The sequence below is a fragment of the Sus scrofa genome, chromosome 15, assembly GCF_054392235.1.
Source record: "Sus scrofa isolate SSC_HxYL_T2T_F1_AM1 chromosome 15, Sscrofa_HxYL_maternal_Yorkshire_Landrace_v2.0, whole genome shotgun sequence".
Classification (NCBI taxonomy): domain Eukaryota; kingdom Metazoa; phylum Chordata; class Mammalia; order Artiodactyla; family Suidae; genus Sus; species Sus scrofa.
The window spans coordinates 108542544-108559418 of record NC_139397.1 but is presented as its reverse complement, the minus strand read 5'-3'; the positions used below and the strand labels follow the sequence as shown (position 1 = coordinate 108559418).

At 37.8% G+C, this 16875-nt stretch overlaps 1 long non-coding RNA gene across 1 annotated transcript in view; it reads left to right on the top strand.

Moving 5' to 3' along the window:
* The window catches only part of LOC146396043 (uncharacterized), a 152683-nt gene that overhangs the window by 130504 nt on the left and 5304 nt on the right, over nucleotides 1-16875 (top strand). The window lies entirely within an intron of this gene.

The following is a 16875-nucleotide window of genomic DNA, read 5'->3' as shown; positions in this document are numbered from 1 at the left end:
TGATTTACAATGTTGCATTAATTTCTGCTGTACAGCAAAATGATCCAGTTATATATGTTTATATATATGTTCTTTTTCATATTCTTTTCCATTATGGTTTATTACAGAATATTGAATATAGTTCCCTCTGCTATACAGTCTTTGTTGTTAATCCACTCTATGTGTAATAGTTTGCATTTTCACATCCTAATAGTTTGTAATCCCAAACTTCCAATCCATTCCTCTCCTACCCCGTCCCTCTTGGAAACCACAAGTCTGTTCTCTATGTCTGTGAGTTTGTTTTTGTTTTATAGGTAAGTTCATTTTTTAGATTCCACATATAAGTGATATCATATAGTGTTTGTCTTTCTCTTTCTGGCTTACTTCATTTCGTATGGTAATCTCCCATGTTGCTGTAAATGGCATTAATTCATTCTTTTTACGGCTGAGTAATATTCCATTGTATATATGTACTACGTATTCTTTATCCATTCATCTGTTGTTGAACATTTAGGTTGCTTTTGTGTCTTAGCTGTTGTGACTAGTGCTGCTGTGAACATGGGGATGCATGTATCTTTTTGAATTAGAGTTTTGTCTGGATATATGCCCAGAAATTGTATTGATGGATCATATGGGAACTTTATTTTCTCCATAGTGTATACACCAACTTATATTCCCACCAAAAGTGTAGGAGGGTTCCCTTTTCTCAACATCCTCTCCAGCATTTATTTGTAGACTTATTAATGATGGCCTTTCTGACTGGTGTGAGGTGGCACCTCATTGTAGTTTTGATTTGCATTTCTGTAATGATTAGGGATGATGAGCATTTTTTATGTGCACATTGCCCATAGGTATGTCTTCTTTGGAGAAATGTCTATTTAAGTCTTCTGCTCATTTTTTGATTGGGTTGTTTGGTTTCTTCTGCTGTTGAGATGTATGAGCTATTTGTATACTTTGGAAATTAAGCCCTAGTTGGTTGCATCATTTGCAAATATTTTTTCCCAGTCCATAGGTTGTCTTTTCATTGTTTTTTATGGTTTCCTTTGGTGTGCAAAAGCTTATAAGTTTAATTAGGTACCATTTGTTTTTTTTTCCTTTTATTTCTATTTCCTTGGGATACTGATCTAAGGAAATATTGACAAGATTTATGTCAGAGAATATTTTGCCTGTGTTCTCTTCTAGGAGTTTTGTGGTATCATGTCTTATATTTAAGTCTTTAATCCATTTTGAGTTTATTTTTGTGTATGGGTGTGTTCTAACTTCATTGATTTAACAGGCAACTGTCCAGTTTTCCCAACACCACTCGTTGAAGAGACTGTCTTTTTTTCCACTATATATTCTTTCTTCCTTTGTTGAAGATTAATTGTAAAGAGATCTATTCTTTACTCAAACATGAGAAACACTGTAATCTCGGGCAAATGAGTTAAACTTGAGCCCTAATTTCTTGATCTATAAAATAGGATTTATAAGGCTTCCTTTAGAAGGTTTCTATGGATTAAATGTGGGTAATGTTTATAAAGCACTTGGGACTTAGTAGGTTCTCAGTACATGTTAGATCTCTTTTCTCTCTGTGCTCCTTTTCCTCATTCCCTGAGGATATACAGAGATACAAAACATATAAAGGAATTCCCATTGTCAGCAGGTTAAGAACCTGACATAGTGTCTGTGAGGATGAGGTTTGATCCCTGGCCTTGCTCAGTGGGTTAAGGATCTGGCGTTGCCACAAGCTACGGCATAGTTTGCAGATGTGTCTCAGACCTGGCGTAGCTATGGCTGTGGCATAGGCCAACAGGGGCAGCTCAGATTCAACCCCTAGCCTGGGAACTTCCATCTGCTGTGGGTGTGGCCATAAAAAGAAAAAAGAAAGAAAGAAAGAAAACAACACACATAAGGACTCTAGTTACAAATAATTAGGATCTCATTGCTTATCCATTCTAAATGTAATAGACTGTATCTACTAACCCCAGACTCCCAGTCCATCCCACTTCCTCCCTTCTGCCCCTTAGCAACCAGAAGTCTGTTCTGTAATGAGCTCATTTTAAATTAGATTTCCATGAGATCATGATATCCCTCCATAAAAAAAGAAAGAAAAAAGAAAGAAAGAAAGAGAGAGAGAGAGAGAGAAAGAAAGAAAAAGAAAGAAAGAAAGAAAGAAAGAAAGAAAGAAAGAAAGAAAGAAAGAAAGAAAGAAAGAAAGAAAGAAAGAAAAAGAAAGAAAAAGAAAGAAAGAGAAAAAGGCTGTCTTTTCGTTTGGGCATGTGGATAATAACATTTTACCCAGAATTGATGTTACATAGAGGTTTGAAGTCACAAGAAAGAATTTGAATAAAATACCTGGATTATAACCCAAGTTACCTTAGTGACACACTTGATGGGTCTTTTCACATTTAAGTTGTGAGGGAGACTTTAGGGGGGCACTAGTCTCACCTTATACTCCACGTGGGCCAGGGAGGTGCCCAGAGCACAGATATTTCCCTCTAGCTCCAAGCTACCAGCAGACACACTGTGAATGTGGGGTGGTGGGGCACACCCCAGCCCAGTACTGTGTAGAGTGCATGAGGTATTGAGGAGACGGAGGAGGAAAAGTAAAGGCTGTGTGGCTTCAGATTTAATAAGGAGTAATTTTACTCTCATTCAATTGTACGTTTGATTATTGATTATGAAGATTATGTTTACATGAGCAATTTTGTTTGAAAAACCTGTTATTACTGGTCATAGGAAATGACTAAAACATCAGTTAGCATTTTATATGTGTTTATACACACATATACCACACTTTAAACCCATTGGCCTATAAAAACAAAGACACATCAAATCATTTCTTTAAATCCTGCATATTGTCCCCTCATCTTCCTTCAAGTATTGGTGATCCTCATCTCTTTTAAACGCCATCGTTTACGAAGAGGTGTAAAGTTAGTATTAAGTATCCTACTCATTTCTTGCTTATAACGGTGGGGACAGTAACCATGTTGGTCACAGAGGAGGAACAAATACATATATTCAAGACAAACCCTGCAGTAACATTGCTGTCATCCTTTCTGTGTTCCTGAGTGGGAGGAGAAGGTGGCAGAGAGGCTGCCCACAACTCTGGGCATGTCTGTGAGGTGCACAGCAATGCCATCTCATGCTCTAAGGCAAAAAAGTGCCTAAGAACCATTGTTTTAAAATAGAGGATTTTGAACTTTTAAAGCATCAGAATCTTCTCAAAAGAAATTTTACATGGCTCTGAAATAGGTAAAATAAGTAAAAGCCTAGATGCTCTGGGTAAAGTGGCGAGGGCTGGTGATGGGAAAGTTATTGAACCCCAGTGGCTGGGCTTCCTTTTTGGGTTTCCTTACCCTGGAAATTCCTGCAGCACCCTATAGAACCCCAGGGCCAGGAAGAACATAGTTTGTATTGCTCTATAGTTGGCTGTGTTGCAACATAATTGCATCACCAAAAAGGGTGCAAATACAGGAATATTAACTTTACAGTTCTTTCTTAATGGAGTTCCCTCCCTCTCCCCACATCCATCCCCTGCTCTTTCTTTCTCTGTTGTCTGAATTACCTGGGAAAGTGTTAGCTTTGTAATTTTTCTTGCTTTTTTTCTCTCAGGCCTCGTACATTTTGTTTTACTTACTTATAAGCTTGTGGATGATAGACTGAAACAGTTTGCAAAGGGGATGTGGTCTTCTTATCTTCAACACCAACCCTTCCAGGTGGTCTGCACACATTTTTTGAGCCTTACGCAATGAGGGTAAATGCAGAGGAAGATAGTCTTTGGGATGAATCAGAAAATCCAATGCCACAGTCATGTAATATTTGCAGGTTGTGAAATAAAATTGTTGCCTTTTTGTTTATTATTTCAGAATTTTTTCAAAGGCTTTTTTTTTTAAAGCAAGTTTTTCTTTTTTTCCAATAAGCATTGTTTTCTCATTGTCTGCCAGATTTTGTCAGTTTCTCTTGTGTGTTTTTATAGTGTCAAACCACAGTGCTATCTTCTAGTACAAGGCCAAATTTGATCATTTTATCTTTGAGGAAACTACCCTAGGCTGTTTTTATAATGCCTAACCTCGAGTGAATAAAGCATAAGCAAACTGAAGATTAATTTCTTTAGGAGCACATTTCTTTACTTCACATGGATACTGGGCAACCCATAAAAAATAAAAAATGATGAATTTCCTATTAAATAGTTTTAATTCACTTTCTATTATTACTTTATAATGTCATGCAGTGTTTTTGTATGGACCACAAATGAGCTTAAATAGTACAATTTTAAGAAAGGAAAGATAAAAATAACATGGCATGTGGAATCCCTTTGATGTGCTACGTATATAGGCCACATGTTATTACTAGAAAATTAAGATTCCTGAAGATTTCTACAAAGCCGTTTCTATATCATCCAACTAGTTTGTTGGCCCTCAAATTGGTAAATCTGTTTCCTCTCTTAACATGTTATTTCTGTGGATTAGATAAAAGAAAAATTTCGTCTATGCTGCCAGAATTTCAAACTGAATAGCTACAGTATAAGGAGATTTAGACTATGATATGAATAGCTGCAAAAGCTACTAGTCCTTTGGCTCAGGTGTTTATTGTTCAGACGGTAACATATAATAGGCTGACAGACAACTGTCAGTGCTGTAATAGTCAGGAAAAGACAATGTGAATAATTTCCAAGGAACAGGCTGAACCACCCTTGCTGTTGCTGTTGTTGCTGTTACTATTGTCATTGTTGGTCACTTTCCTTCCCTTCTATGAGTGCTGTGATTAGCTGGTCAGACTTTTGCTCAATAACTAAACTCAGCATCTATCCTTTTATAGATTCTTATAGATTGGTGGAACTCACAGATTTCAAAAAATTTTAATATTGGAGAGGACCTTGAGAGTCATCTAACTGAACTCTTATCCTTTTATAGATGAGGGAAATGAGGCTCAGGGCAAATACATGATGTTATAAACTGCTTTCTTTTTGCTGCAGAATCAGGTCTAGAATTCAGGTCCCCTGGCTCCTGGACCAATATTCTTTTCACCATATCATCCTACCATCTTTGCATATCAGTTGCATATCAGAAGTGACTGATTTCAAGAGTTTCTCCTAAAGAAGGAAGAGGTGTTTGTGTTTCTTCCTAATGCCTGGGTCATTGCCTCCTGCCTATCTTAATCTAAGCACATGAGTTCTTTTTCAGTCCAACACTCAAACTACCTGTGCCCCAAGCACTCACCAGATATTTAGACTCAGTGCAAGGGCTCCCCCATGGAGACAACTGGTACTGAATTAATAAAATGAGGTAATGGTCTTCAAAAATCTGGGCAAGAATAGGTGGCAGTTATTGATAAATCTATCATTGGTCCATTGCACCCTGCAAAGATTAAGGAAAATATAGTAAATATTCAGATAGCCAAATTTATTCAATTAATTAACATTTTGAGTTTGGTTTTTCTATTTTTTTTCTTTCAATATTTATGATGCTGGTCACCGTTGGAGATACAGTGATTTGTCCTCAGATTTGAGCATTGCATTCTAAGTGGAGGACACAGACTTTGAACAATAAAACACATATTTCACATATCAGTAAGTTCTATGCAGAAAATAAATCAGAGTATCAGGACAGAGAATGCCTAGAGTGAGGCAAGGGTTCACTAACCCAGGTAGAGTGGTTAGGGAGGTCTCTGAGGAAGTGGCATTTGAGTGAGAGGAATGGATGAAGAAAAGAAACCACCAAGTAAAGATCTAAGGGAAGAACAATTCTGTCAGGAGAAAGCATATGCAAAGGTCCTGAGGGGGGAATGGGGTTGGTGGTAGCAGAAGTGGAGTGAGAAAATAGGGAGAACAGAAGCAAATGAGATCACAGAAGTGGTCAGGAGCCAGGTCATTTAGGTAAGTCATTTGGACTTTATTTCACATATCACAGGAAGTCCACTGGAAGGTTTTAAGCTAATAGGGCAAGAAAGAGGAAGACAACCTATGAGATTATAATGGTAGTGTTAATGAGAGAAAATCATGATGTAGACTGGAGGGGCGCTGGGTTGGAAATGGGAGAGAGGAAAAGTGGCAGATTTGGTGTTTATCTTGAACGTTGAAATGACGGAATCTGCTGTTAAGACTGAGTGTAGGAAAAATATACAAAGTGTGGCAAACAGACTTTAAGGTGGTCTCCCTGATCACTGCATCCTGGTATTGGTGCCCTTGTTTAATCCCTTCGCTTTGAGTGTGGCTGCGACCTGTGACTGACTTTTAACCAAGAGAATATGGTAAAGGTAATGAGATGCCACTTTTGTACTTATGACTGTGTCTTGCTAGTAGGCTCTCTCTTCTTCTCCCTCCCTAGCTTTGAAAGAGCAAAGCTATGGCAGGCCTATGGAGAAAGCCCTGTGGCTTCCAGCAGACATCTAGGTAGAAGGCAGAACCCTTAGTCCCACAACCACAGGAACTGAATGCTGCCAACAAGTTCCTGAGCTGGAAAGATCACCAACTGAGCTTTCAGATGAGAGCTAAGCTCCTGATGAGAATGGGACTGCAGGCAACACCTTGATTGCAGCCTCCCAGGGCCTTGTTGAGCCCTGACTCCTGACCCATGGAAATTATGAGATACCAAATTTGTGCTATTTTAAGCTGCTACATTTGTGGTAGTTTGTTACACAGCAATAGAAATGTAATACAATAGGATGTTTAATTCAGCTTTTCTAGTCTTAGTATCATGAAGTGTTTAAACAATAAAAAAGCCATGATCCTTGAACACTTGATTTACAGATTAGGGAAACAGTGTCACAGCAATATGCCAGAGGCCATGTGGCTCACTAGTAACTAGAATCCCATCTCCTCTTTCTACAACCATGGCTCTTGTGCTGCACTACATTGCCTTCTAAGTATTACACATTGTTTTTGTTTGTTTCTGTTGGTCTGTGTGAAGCACATCCTATAACTTTATTCTGGGTTATTGAGGCTTGTCAGAAGAAAGATGTCTTCCTTTACCTCCTCTAGGAGATCTGCCTGTATGTGATTCATATGAATTCTTAATCTGAGACATGGCGGAGGCTCCATCATGGAAATTAAGTGGTACTGGGTTAGGGAGAACCCTTTAGGCTCCCCCAGACACAGCATATTTCAAAACTTCCTGCCCAGTCAAGATAACTCTCCTCTCTCCCCATAAACTCTTGGGAGCCACTGAAAACTTTTGCCCTGTTTATGTGGCCTTTCCTGGGAAGTATGGGGTCACTGACGGGCTGTTGAATTGAGGTGATAGAAAGCAAGAAAATAGAAAGTATTTTTAAAATAGAAAGAAAGCAGAAAAGGAATGAAGGGAAGAAGGAAAGAAGAAAGGAAGGAAGAAAGGGAGGGAGGAAGGAAGAAAAGGAAGGAAGGGAGGAAGAAAACTACATGACAGCAACGCAACCTAAAATGCCAGTGACCCTTGGTGCTCATGATTAAACTGCATGATTAAACATAATGAATATCTCTCATTAGCTGCACAGCTGCTGTCAAACCTGGTGGATGCATCTTATCCTGTTCTTTATGTCCATTGCCAGAAACAAGAGACAGGAACTGGATTTCTGGGTAATGCCACTCTGAAAGTTGCTCTTTCTTTATGTAGTTCATGAAGTATTGGAAGGGTTTAGCAAAGAGTCTCATCATATCAGGAGACTTCAATACTTACTTTCATGGCAGATCTCGTAATTCTCACATATTTTCTTGCCCTTTGTCTCTCCACCTGTTCCTTGCTTAGTCTAGTACAAAGTGACCATTTTCATTCTTTTAATATTATGATGAAAAAAGTGGAATTCTTCTTTTCTGTGTATGATTCCAAGCATTGGAGTCGACAGGCAAAATAGACAACAGAAATAGAGTGACAGGTGACAGATAAATATCCATGTGCTCTGGACAACCAAATGTTTTTCTAGATTACAATAACTTGGGGTGACTCAGGATGAAACAAGGCTTGTAAATTAGTATGGTTTAAGTTGTCAAGCTGTAGGTTGGACTCTTGTTCAGCTATTTGATATAAACAAATACTAGCCATCATATTTTATGGGGAAATGTCTTGCCTAGGTACCCATGAATATTTACAGCAATTCTGAGAATAATTTGAAATTACCGAGCCTCTCCTATCCCCTTTTCTAGGAAGATCCATCCTGCAGAAATACTTTCCTCACTTGCCAGGATCTTGAAATTAGAAAATTAAAATCCCCCACCATCCTGCAAAAATACTTTCTTCACTTGCCAAGATCCTGAAATTAGAAAGTTAAATATTTTATCCTTTGCTTATTTGTTGTTTAACTGAAATGTAAATAACTCAGGAATGATAACAAATGAAGCTTTGTCAGCTATTTATACATGAAAGTGAGTCTATCCCATTATTTCCTGGAGCAGGTTTAGCTGAGGGGTAGGAGGCTGGTTTGATCGTGAGGGAAGTTATATGGGGGGAGGCACTAGGAGGGCACAGGTGTGGGGGAGTGCACCTAGGGATGGTTGGGCAAAGGGAAGGGGAGCTCTGAAGACCAACGTAGTCCACTTGACAATCTGCCTGGCCAGGCAACATCCTAATGTGAGTCTCAGCTTCTTTCCTGATCCTTGTAAGAAACTGTAGATGTCTGAACAAGCTCAGAAACCTAAATAACAATTGATGTAGCACTTAAGGGCCACACCTTGTTACACATTGTTTAGCAACATAAATATTATTCTGTATAGTTCCATGTATTCAAAGCTTTTAAAAGCACACTGTATTGTCAGGTTACTTAAGCAGGTCCCATAGTACTGCCTTCCTGTCTGATAAGGTATATTAAGGATATGCAAATTTTTCTTACATAGGCAATGCATAAATGTAGCTACATTTTCTGAATTTATGTATTTTGAGCAAATTTAATTTTCGGTCTGGACACTTTACACACTGTCTTTAGTAACATTATCATGATTGAAATTGGTCAGTTAGTTCAAACAAATGATTAATTTAGTAGGATATTCTTTTAATTTGGGCATTTTATTCTGTTGCTTAAAAATATAAACAAAATGAGCACACACAAAAATAAATCCCAAATAAATACCAAGCCTTCCAGTTAACTGCTAAAAAAAATTGAGGCATTAGAAAACAGGTTATTGGCAATAGTGATGGGAATTTTTGTGAATCTACCAAGAGTTGAAAGAATTTGATTGTGACTAACATGGCTTTGGAGAATTAGTTTTTTGTTTGTTTGTTTTGCTTTTTAGGGCTGCACCCTTGGCACATGGAGGTTCCCCAGCTAGGGTCGAATCAGAGCTGTAGCTGCTGGCCTATGCCATAGCCAACGACAATGTGTGATCCAAGCCGTGTCTGCGACCTACACCACAGCTCACAACAACACGGGATCCTTAACTACTGAGCAAGGCCAGGGATCGAACTCGCATCCTCATGGCTCCTAGTCAGATTAATTTTCTGCTGAGCCATGATGGGAACTCTGAGAATTAGCTTAAATATATATATGTTTATAAAATTTTCCCTCTGTAATGGAGAATAACCTGTACAGTTACTGTGGGGTAAAATGCCATTATATATTTGTCCAAACCCGTAGAATGTACAACATCAAGAGTGAACCCTAATATAAACTGTGGACTTTGGATGATAATGTATTAATGTATATTAAGCAATTGTAGCAAGTGTACCCCTCTAGTGGAGAATACAGATAAAAGGGGTCATTATGCATGTGTGGGGGCAGGAGGTATATGGGAAATCTTTGTACCTTCTGCTTAATTTTGCTCTGAGCCTAAAACTGCTCTAAAAAATAAAGTCTTTTTTAAAAAGAAAAGCAATAAAAGAAGCCTGGACTTGAGTGTGAGCTTTCCAACAAGGTCGAAAAGTGATAATGGAATACCAAAAATAAATAAAAAGTGTCAGTGTATGAAAGATTAGCCTCATTGTGTTGAGAGAAATAAAACAGAAAAATAATGTTTGCAATTGACTAGGGAAACTTACAAATGTTTGGCTAAACTCTTTAGGCATACAAATTAAATTCATTATCTTACTAGGTTTTCCCTCATTTGTACTGAAATCAGTTTTACCTCATGGACCAGATTACTAAAGAAAGATGGCAAAGTTCCTGTCATGGCTCAGTTGAAATGAATCCAACTAGTATCCATGAGGATGCGAGTTCAGTCCCTCTCCTTGTTCGGTGGGTCGGGGATCTGGATCTGGTATTGCCTTGAGCTGTGGTGTAGTTTGCAGATGTGGCTTGGATCCCCTGTTGTTGTGGCTGTGGTGTAGGCTGGCAGCTGCAGCTCCGATCCGATGAGAGAGAGAGAGAGAGAGAGAGAGAGAGAGAGAAAGAGGGAGGGAGAGAGAAAGAGAGAGAGAGAGAAATGAGGAAGGGGAGAAGGAGAGAGAAAGATGTATATGCCAAGGGATGCACACACATTTTGATTCTGCTCTTGGCTGGTTCTGCCTGCCCTCCCCAATACCTGTAAGCCATGGGTGGACAGAAAAACTGCTGCTTTCATGGGGACAGAATATTTTCTTGCTATAGGCTGCCTTGTTGGGAGGTTTGCCACCTTCCCTCCAGAACATGGACCATTTGTTTTTGTTGGTAAAGAAATTTTGGAAGAAGTAAGCTGTGTTCCTTGGTTTTGTTAAAGATAGGGTGCTTGTGATGGTAGTTAAGTTTGGGAGTCAGGGAGGTTTAAAAACAATGTGTAGGTATGGGCCAGACCCTTGTTTTCAGTTGTGTAGTATTTGCTGAATAGGATTCAATATGTAACAGACACAAGCCAATACAGATAATCTTCGGAAGCTGAAAGATGTTTTAAAAGTAAATTAAGTTAGGAGTTCCCTAGTGGCCTAGTGATTAAGGACCCAGTGTTGTCACTGCTATGTCTTGGGTCACTGCTGTGGTGCAGTTTAGATCCCTGACCCAGGAATTTCCTAATGCTGTTTATGTGCACCCCCTCCCCCCAAAAAAGAAAAATAAGTTAGTCTTTGACCCTAGGATACTATTGAGAGTCATGCACATCCCAAGACTAATGTATTTTAGCCATAAATAGATCAGTTTTCTGAAGGTATGAAGGGACAATAAAACCAATACATTTATACATACATGCATACATACATATCTATATATAGTCTAGGATTAAGTGTTTAAAATAAATACTAATTAAAATGACAAATACATAGCTATTTTCTTGTTTAATTTCATTGAGTTAAATTAGTTAACACAGTAAATTAAGCATCTTTCCAGCAAGTACCCTTTTAGTACTTTGATGTAAAATAGCTTTAATTATTAGAAATCATTTCACATATCATTTTGTAGCTCTACTGTGTACAGGGAGTTTATGTTGATAAATTTAATCTGTCATCTCTGTTTTGAACTATTTCAGATTATTAAAAATGCACAGCTATCTTAGAGGCCATTATGTATCAGCTTATTTTTCTTATGTAACTCATCTTACTATATAACTCATACTAAAATAATTTATTAAGATTATTCAGTTTTCTTGGGAAGAATGAAACACAACAGAATTTGTCATCTTTTAAAAAATGTCATTGAAGTATAGTTGACTTACAATGTTCTATGAGTTCTTCTGTACAGAAAGGTGACTCAGTTATACATACATGTATTCTTTTTCATATTCTTTTCCATTATGGTTTAGCACAAGATCGTGAATATATTCCCTGTGTTATACAGTAGGACTTTGTTGTTTATCCATTCTATATATAACAGTGTGCCTCTGCTAACCCCAAACACTCAATCCTTCCTCTACTTCCTACTTCCCATTAGCAACCACAAGTCTGTTCTCTATATCTCTGAGTCTGTTCCTGTTTTATAGATAGGTTCATTTGTGCCATATTTTAGATTCCACATGTAAATGATAGCATGTGGTATTTGTCTTTCTCTTTCTGACTTGGTTCACTTAGTATGATAATCTCTAGGTCCATACATGTTACTACAAACATCATTATTTCATTCTTTTTAATGGCTGAGTAATATTCCATTGTATATACATATATACCACATCTTCTTTATCCATTCATTTCAGACTTTTTGGTCTTGATGCCTTGCCTCAAAGCATCCAGTTATTACTATTGCATAATTAAGCATACTTCCAGAAATTATGACAATGTACAAATTGAGGAAATTCCAAATTATATATTCAGAGATTGTTTCATTGAATAAAAATCAATCTTTCCCTCTAACACCAATTATCCAGGGTGCTTACACTCTTAATGAATAACTAAATTGATAATCCTCAACCTTGAATTAAGTTTGGAGAACTCACATTTTTACAAGAATACCTGGCTTTCTGGCTACACACTGTTGCCCACTAGATTGGCAGACTGCAGCCTGAAGGCCAGAGCTGGCCAACTGCCTGTGTTTATATGGTCCTTGAGCTAAAGCTGGTTTTAAGTTTTTATAGGATAGTAAAAAATAAGTAAATACGAAGAAGAAAATGCAACAGGGACTGGCTATGGCCCACAAAGCTTAAAATATTTACTATACGGCCCTTTATAGAAAAAGTTTGCCAACCCCTGATCTACAAAATAAAATCAAATTCCTGGTCTTCTCATTCTGCCAAGTGAATGCAGAATAATTCTCTAGCTTCATCCTTTGTCTCCTTCCCCATCTAAGCCATGTTCAAGGTACTATTACTCATGTATCGTAATGTACAGCCACTTTGTTATGACCGCAGATGCTGTTGGTGGAGGACTGGAAGTCACAGGAGAAGGGCTGCTTCTGCATGGTGATGCCTCTGCATACTCAGTCCTGAAGTGGGGGGGAGTGGACAAAGGGAAGGAAGGAGGGTGCAGGGGGCGGGTAGTTCTCACTCCTCAGCTCAGGGCTGGAAGCACCTCGAGGCATCTTCGCTCACATTTAAAAAAAAAATCCTCTGCTCATAGCCACTTTATTTTTAATAGCCCACATCACCGCCTGTCCACCAGGTAATGGAATTTAATTTGAGGGTCGTGAATCTGCTGTTTGCAAGAAGCCAGGCAGGCGTGGGTCAGAGCCAGCTGCAGCCTCCCTGGGGCCTGAGCTTCCGAGTGGAATGGACCCCGTGGTAGCCCAGCTTTGGACATTGTGGCTCAGGGCTCCAAATGTGAGTGCGTGTGCCAGAAACCAGGTGTCTGACGGCCCCTGGAAGTGAAGCAGAATAACCCCTACCACCTTCCAATGCTCCTGAGCTGGTGCACCAGGAGGGGCGTGGACGCTACCTGTTATGGAGACACACCCGGATCCGAGGATGGAGATGAGACTCCAGAGCTGTTCCTGGAAACTGCCTTTCCTAAACACAGAACACTCTTCCTAATTCAGGGCCATGTGCATCCGTCTTTTTTTTTTTTTTTTTCCCCGTTCATTTATCTTTTCAGTTTTTTTTTTTTTAAGTTTTAATTGAAGTATAGTTGACTTATAAGGCTGTGTTAGTTTCAGGTGTACAGCAAAGTGAATCAGTTATACATATACATATATCCATTCTTTTTCAGATTCGTTTCCCATATAGGTTATTACAGAATACTGAAAAGTTTTCCCTGTGCTCTACGGTGGGTTCTTGTTAGTTATCTATTTATATGTAGTAGTGTGTATATGTTAACCCCAATCTCCTATTTTCTCCCTCTCCGCCACCTCCTTCCTTTGGTAACTTCCTTTCTGTAAAGTTTATTTTTGAAAAAAAAAATAATCTGGCTTTCATTTGCATCTTTTAATGAATTTGCTCATGCTGAGCAAAGATATTTGAATCTAATTAACAATTAGTCAAAATGCATTCCCCTGCACTAGGATAGTTTTGTTGTTATTTAGTTTTGTTTTTAATCAGTGGTTTTGTCCTGAGCTGGTTAGGGTCAGAGCTCTGACCTACTGCTTTGACCTTAAGCCTGCACAGTCTTATAATTATGATGCTCATATCTGTGAAGAGGCAAGGAGCTCATTATTTCATTTATTTTTAGAATATATTATACATATATATATAAATAATCAGGTTTGTGAAGAGTGCAGTGATATCATTGGCTACTGATAGTTTCTTTTTTTAATAAATAATAATTTGTCATGATTAAACAGGATTAGGATGTTTTTGTTGATAAAAACAGTAAAGAAAAACAAAAACATATACATGAAATAAGCATAAAATAATCTTTAATAAATATGTTACTCAAACAGCATTTAAAATATAATTTCATGTGGTGCTCTAAAATGCTTCATTATTTATACTTTTGGGAAAATTTTTTCCCCATATAACAACATAAATCAATTATTTTGTGCTGTTATAAGTTATTACTGAGAATATGTTAATATTTGGTAGCATTAACTATATAAATTTATCCTTAGCCTTAAGTAAAACTAAGCAAAATGACCTTAGAGAATAGATGATTAATAAAAGAATCATAATTTTTACATTTTTCTCAGAATCTTTTTTTTAGCATAATTTTTATACCGAATTCACCCTACTTTTATATCTCATGCTCTTATGCTTTTAAAAATGCCAAGTCTTTTTCAAGACCCTCTCTATGTCTTCCTACTTTGTGTAATTTCCTTCTTAGAATTTCTATTGGCTATTTGTGTACTTAAAAATACTTTTATTAATTCTTTTTCAGTTACATAGGCTTTCCATTTTAAGCAACAGAGACTCTGACAGTGTCTGTTTTTTTTTTTTTTTTTTCTCCTCACATAGGACAGAAAATTTGAGAGGAAGTGGCTGAGGGCAGAATGTCAGCATCTCAGGGATGTCAGTGCTGGCATCACTCTGATTCTCTTGTTCTTTTCCATTTGATTCCAGGATGGCTGCCACAGCTCCGGGCATCACTTCAGCTTTCAGGGAAGGCAGGAAGGAAAGGGGTGCTTCTAGCCATATCTGGCTTTCCTTATATCAGAAAAGAAAAAATTCCCAAACACACCCTACAAACTTCTTATGTCTCATTGGCCAGAACTGCATCACATGGTACAACTCGTTGTAAGGGACTTTGGGAAAATGAGTCTTTAGCATTTCTTGCCACTGTTGTAAAGGATAAGAGAGTTGGGAACCAAAAATAATTGTCGTGGGTTGTAATCTGGGTTTAATCACGTTTGTAATCTCTGCATTGCTGATATATCTCCTACCTATAGATACCACTCCACTATTATTTTTGTGTAAGAACCATGTACTTTTCAAAAACACTTTAAAGTTTATTTATTTGGGATCAGTTAATCAAAGTTTAGGAAAAATTTACGTGATGTTGATTGAAGGTATTTAATCACTATTAATTGAATATCTATAAAATAAAAAATGTTCTAAGGAGCCACAAGGAAGGAATAGCTTCCTATGAACACTTTTAAGTGTTGTTTCTATAGGGGATTTTGAAGAAGTACAGGAAATTTTTGCATTTGATCTTGCTAAGTTTCATTCTTTATGTTTCCCTCCTTTGGAAAGCCAGGAAAGAAAAAGAAGTCATTAGAAAGGATAAAGCATCTATCTCTTTTTTCCTAAATAAATGTATGTAAAACAAAATAAAAATATTTTATTTCAGCAAAGTACATTTTAATCAATGAAAAATGAGCAACATCATGTAATGGTCTGTATTTTGTATACCGTTCGGGGAATTTATTAATTTTGATGCATGAGAGAGAGAAGGAAAAGAGGTTGATTTTTATTTTTGTCAATAATATAATTTAAATTTTTTTACAACTGTTATGAAGTGAAGATGTATATTTAGTCCTTTTGAATTTCCAACAAAAGTCCATCAACACTTCCTTCTCTACCCAATGGCCTCATATGCTTTAAATATAGGTGTTTCATTTTCAAAATGATCGTTGTTTCATGTTAAATACAGACTGGGAAAACAATACTAATGAATTTCTATGTATAGGGCATTGTTAGACATAACCACTTCTTGAATCTATTATTGGTTCCTGCTTTGTTTGATTTTCTCTTAGTTTTTACCCTCTTTTCAGCAGTGAAGACAGGTAGATTTGTAGCAATTATAAAACTGGACCTCAGTGTGTAAGGAATGACCCTCAGTGAGATGCCTAGAAATGGCTGAAATACCAGTAGTCAAGACTGGCCTGGATTTGAGCAGCAGAAGTTTGAGGGGCCGGTGAGTGTGTCCCCTTGGTAGACCCCCTGGCTTCTCAAGTGCTGGAAGAACTGAATGAGTTTCATCAATCCCTGAGGACTCAGGTTTCTTTCATTGAGTGTGGATGTCCTCTGGTGGTTCTGGGCCACCTAAATCCTCGAGGTGACCTGTGTCCCCAGGACTAGTGTCCAGAGGTTGAGAGTCTCTGGATAATGACCAAAGATTTATTCAGATTTATTTGAGTCTGGCCATAATGAACAGAGCTAAAGTCATATTGCCCCTGAACTTAATAATGGGTGTAGGACCTCTGCATTATTCTTTTTTATCTAGTGCCCCTTTTGATGTAAATATTTTATTTATTCCCCCCCCCCCTCCTCTGATTGTGCCTACAGCATATGGAAGTTCTTAGGCCAGGGACTGAACGCAAACCACAGCAGTGACCATGCCAAATCCTTAACTGCTAGGCCACCAGGGAACTCCCAATATTCTATTACTTCTGAAAAAGGTAAAAGACCAGAGAAAGGCTTTAAAAATTATTACAGGGAAGCCATCTGGTACTGGGTAAAAATAACAATCACAGTTGGGAGCTATAGATATGTTTTTAGTCCTTAAAATATGTCAAGATTTTAGAAAAATATTAGGAGTAATTTTCCAAGATTGGAAGTGCTTTTAAGTTTTTGGATGAAAGGCATTTTTGTAAATACAAAAATGGTTCTTTAGGTAATAATAAGAGTAATTTCGTACTTTTATATGAGGACTTCAATGCGCATTAAACATCACAAGAGGCAGCCTCTTTCCTAGATGACCGAGTGGACAGGAACTGACTCACAAAGTTCTCAGAACAAGTTACCAACCAAATTTGCATTTGAATCTGTAATTTATCTCAATCCAGGTAGCTACCTGTGAAAACTGTGAG